The sequence below is a fragment of the Cuculus canorus genome, chromosome 38 (genome assembly GCF_017976375.1).
Source record: "Cuculus canorus isolate bCucCan1 chromosome 38, bCucCan1.pri, whole genome shotgun sequence".
In the NCBI taxonomy this organism is placed as follows: Eukaryota; Metazoa; Chordata; class Aves; order Cuculiformes; family Cuculidae; genus Cuculus; species Cuculus canorus.
Window position 1 is genome coordinate 716541 of NC_071438.1, and position 4179 is coordinate 720719.

Genomic DNA, 4179 nt, shown 5'->3' on the forward strand with positions numbered 1-4179 from the left:
AAACCAACTCCCCCCCCCAGACCCCCAACTCCCCCCCACATCCTCCTCTCTCCCCACATCCCCCCATTTGCCCTCACAGCCCCCAAACCCTCAAGTCCCCCCCAGACCTTCTTTCTCCCCCCACACCCCCCATTTCCCCTCACGCCTCTGAGACCCCCAAGTCCCCCCCCAGATCCTCTTTCTCTCCCCACACCCCCACTTCCCTCCACACCCCCATTTCTCCCCAGCCCCCCTTTCTCTCCCCACACCCCCAAGTTCCCCCCCGTCTCTCCCCACACCCCCATTTCCCCTCACATCCCCCTTCCCCCCACACGCCCAAGTTCCCCCCACACCCCCTTTCTCTTCCCACACCCCCATTTCCCTCCACACCCCCAAGTTCCCCCCCACACCCCCATTTCCCCCCAGACCCCCAAATTCCCCCCACACCCCCTTTCTCTTCCCACACCCCCATTTCCCTCCAGACCCCCAAGTTCCCCCCTACACCCCCTTTCTCTCCCCACACCCCCATTTCCCCCCAGACCCCCAAGTTCCCCCCACACCCCCTTTCTCTCCCCACTCCCCCCATTTCCCCCCTCACCCCCTTTCTCTCCCCACACCCCCAAATTCCCCCCCACACCCCCAAGTTCCCCCCACACCCCCTTTCTCTCCCCACTCCCCCCATTTCCCCCCTCACCCCCTTTCTCTCCCCACACCCCCATTGCCCCTCACACCCCCAAGTTCCCCCCCACCCCCCCTTTCCCTCCAGACACCCCCATTTCCCCTCACAGCCCCCCACACCCCCTTTCTCTCCCCACACCCCCTTTCTCTCCCCTCCCCCCCTCACCTGCCCGCTCCGCCGCCCCCTCAGCGCCGGGGGGAAGGGGGGAAGGCTCGGGGGGGGTCCCCGGTAGGTCCCGGAGGGGGGGTTCGGGGGGTCCCGGGGGTTCCGGAGGCTCCGGAGCCGCCGCTGAGTCTGAGGGAGGGGGCGGAGCCGCGCGCGCGCTCTCGCGAGACCGCGACCTCTCGTCGGCCGCCAAAGTCTCGCGAGATTTCACCCCTCCGCCCGCACTTTCGCCACATTTCTTCCCTCCCTCTCTCCCTCCCTTCGCTTTTCACCGATCCCTTTCTCTTTCACAGCGCGTTCTGCCCTACGCGATCGCTCCGGAGCTTCGCGACTCGGTAAGGAAAAAAAAAAACCCCAATACTATATTTATTGGGATTTCGTTTCAGTGACGAATCTGCCGAAGCAAAATCTACCGCCGAGCGCGCGGCGCGCACTGCGCATGCGCGGTGACCGCGCGCACCACCACCCCCCCCCGCGCGCGCCCTTAAACCCGCCGTTCGCGCTGCGCATGCGCAATCACCACATAATACACCCCCCCACCCCCCCCAGCGGCTCGGCGCGATCTGCGCATGCGCGGCGCCCGCCTGGTTCCCACGCCTTCATTCATTGAAGCCCACCCACCCCGTTCCCACGCCCCCATTGGGCCTTTCCTGCGCTGCGCATGCGCGGTGACACTCTTCACCTGCCAGACTGGGAGAGAATGGAGAGGGTGAACTGGGAGGGACTGGAGGGGTACTGGGAGGGACTGGGGTGGACTGGGAGGGACTGGGAGGGACTGGAGGGGGCACTGGGGTAGACTGGGAGGGACTGGGAGGGACTGGAGGGGGCACTGGGGTGGACTGGGAGGCACTGGGTGGGACTGGAGGGGGCACTGGGGTGGACTGGGAGGGACTGGAAGGCACTGGGATAGACTGGGAGGAACTGGGAGGGACTGGACTTCACCCCAGTGCCTCCTCCAGTCCCTCCCAGTTCATCCCAGTGACTCCTCCAGTCCCTCCCAGTGCCCCTTCCAGTCCCTCCTAGTTCACCCCAGCTCATCTCAAGACGCCTCCAGTTCCTCCCAGTGCCCCCCAGTCCCTCCCACTTCCCCTCCAGTCCCTCCCAGTTCATCCCAGCGCCCCTCCAGTCCCTGCCAGTTCACCTCCAGTTCATCCCAGTACCCCTCCAGTCTCTCCCAGTTCACCTCCAGTTCATCCCAGTGCCCCTCCAGTCCCTCCCAGTTCCCCTCCAGTCCCTCCCAGTGCCCCTCCAGTCCCTCCCAGTCCATCCCAGTGCCCTCCCAGTGCCCCTCCAGTCCCTCCCAGTCCATCCCAGCGCCCCTCCAGTCCATCCCAGTGCCCCCCCAGTCCCTCCCAGTCCATCCCAGTGCCCCCCAGTCCCTCCCAGTTCCCCTCCAGTCCCTCCCAGTCCCTCCCAGTTCCCCCCAATCAAAACACTCCTTTTATCCTTTCTTTTAATTAAAAATCCCCTCCTGGCCCCGCCCCCCGGGTGGGGGAGGGGCAGCTTTGGTCCTGGGGGGGAGGGGCGACCCCATTCCCCTCCCCCTCCCTCCCCCCCCCCCCCCCCCCCCCGCGGGGGTTCAAGTATCGAGGAGGGGGCGGGGCTTTACCGGAGCCACGCCCACTTTAGGGCCGGGCTGGGCAGAGAGCGAGGAGTGACTCGTTAAGCCACGCCCACAATCACAACCCAGGGCGTGGTTTAACCGCTTGGGGGCGTGGCTTAGGCGCCGGAGCACCTTTAAGCCAGCAGGAGGGCGTGGTTAGAGCCGGAGGGGCGTGGCTTCATCACGGGGGTGTGGTTAGGGTGTGAGGAGGCGTGGTCAAGGCGAGGCCACGCCCCCTCAGTCAGTGCATACGGTGAATAGAGGCGCTAATGGGGGGGGGGGGGGGTCTCCCAGTGCTCCCAGTATACACTGGGGGGGCTCCCAGTATCCATTGGGGGCTCCCAGTGCTCCCAGTATACACTGGGGGGGCTCCCAGTATCCATTGAGGGCTCCCAGTCTCCCCAGTGCGGTCTCCCAGTGCTCCCAGTATACACTGGGGGGGCTCCCAGTATCCATTGGGGTCTCCCAGTGCTCCCAGTATACACTGGGGGGGCTCCCAGTATCCATTGGGAGCTCCCAGTCTCCCCAGTGGGGTCTCCCAGTGCTCCCAGTATACACTGGGGGGGCTCCCAGTATCCATTGGGGGCTCCCAGTCTCCCCAGTGGGGGTCTCCCAGTATACCCTGGGGGGGCTCCCAGTCTCCCCAGTGTCCTCTCCCAGTGTCCATGAGGTCTCCCAGTATCCCCAGTACCCTCTCCCAGTTCCCCCAGTGCCCTTACTGGGCCTCCCAGTCTCCACGGCGCCTCTCCCAGTGCTCCCAGTTGCTCCCAGTTGCTCCCAGTTGCTCCCAGTGTGGCCTCCAGCCCTCCAGGAGCCTCTCCAGGACCATCAGGAGCTTCCGGAGGTCCCATCAGGAGGTTCTTGAGGTCCATCATGGTGGTCCTGAGCCTTCCAGAAGGTTCTTGAGATCCATCATGAGGTTCTTGAGATCCATCATAAGGTTCTCAATCCCTCCAGAAGGTTCTTGAGGTCCATCATGAGGTTCTTGAGGTCCATCACGATGTTCTCAATCCCTCCAGAAGGTTCTCGAGGTCCATCATGAGGTTCTTGAGATCCATCATGAAGTTCTTGAGATCCATCATAAGGTTCTCAATCCCTCCAGAAGGTTCTTGAGGTCCATCATGAGGTTCTCGAGCCCTCTAGAAGGTTCTTGAGGCCCACTGTGATGTCCTCAAGGTCCATCATGAGGTTCTTGAGGTCCATCCTGGTGTCCCTGAGCCCTCCAGAAGGTTCTTGAGGTCCATCATGAGATTCTCCAGCTCTCCAGAAGGTTCTCGAGGCCCATTGTGAGGTTCTTGAGATCCATCATAAGGTTCTCAATCCCTCCAGAAGGTTCTTGAGGTCCATCATGAGGTTCTTGTTGCCCATCATGAGGTTCTCGAGGCCCACCATGATCTTCTTGAGCTCTCCAGAAGGTTCTCGAGGCCTATCATGACGTTCTTGAAGTCCATCAAGATGTTCTCAAGCCCTCCAGAAGGTTCTTGAGATCCACCATGATGTTCTCGAACCCTCCAGAACATTCTTGAGGCCCATCAGGATGTTCTTAAGGTCCATCATGATGTTCTTGAGGTCCATCAAGATGTTCTCAATCTCTCCAGAAGGTTCTTGAGGCCCATCATGAGGTTCTCGAAGCCCATCGTGATGTTCTTGAGATCCATCAAGATGTTCTCAAGCCCTCCAGAAGGTTCTTGAGGTCCACCATGACGTTCTTGAGGTCCATCAAGATGTTCTCAATCCCTCTAAGAGATTCTTG

General features: G+C 62.0%; 1 protein-coding gene across 1 annotated transcript in view; it reads right to left on the reverse strand.

Moving 5' to 3' along the window:
* SETD1A (SET domain containing 1A, histone lysine methyltransferase) overlaps positions 1 to 896 on the reverse strand; it is a 49247-nt gene extending 48351 nt beyond the window's left edge. The window contains exon 1 of the mRNA XM_054053027.1: positions 824 to 896. The gene's annotated coding sequence lies outside the window, so the exon portion shown is untranslated. The remainder of the gene's footprint in view (positions 1 to 823) is intronic.
* Between the last annotated feature and the right edge of the window lie 3283 nt (positions 897 to 4179).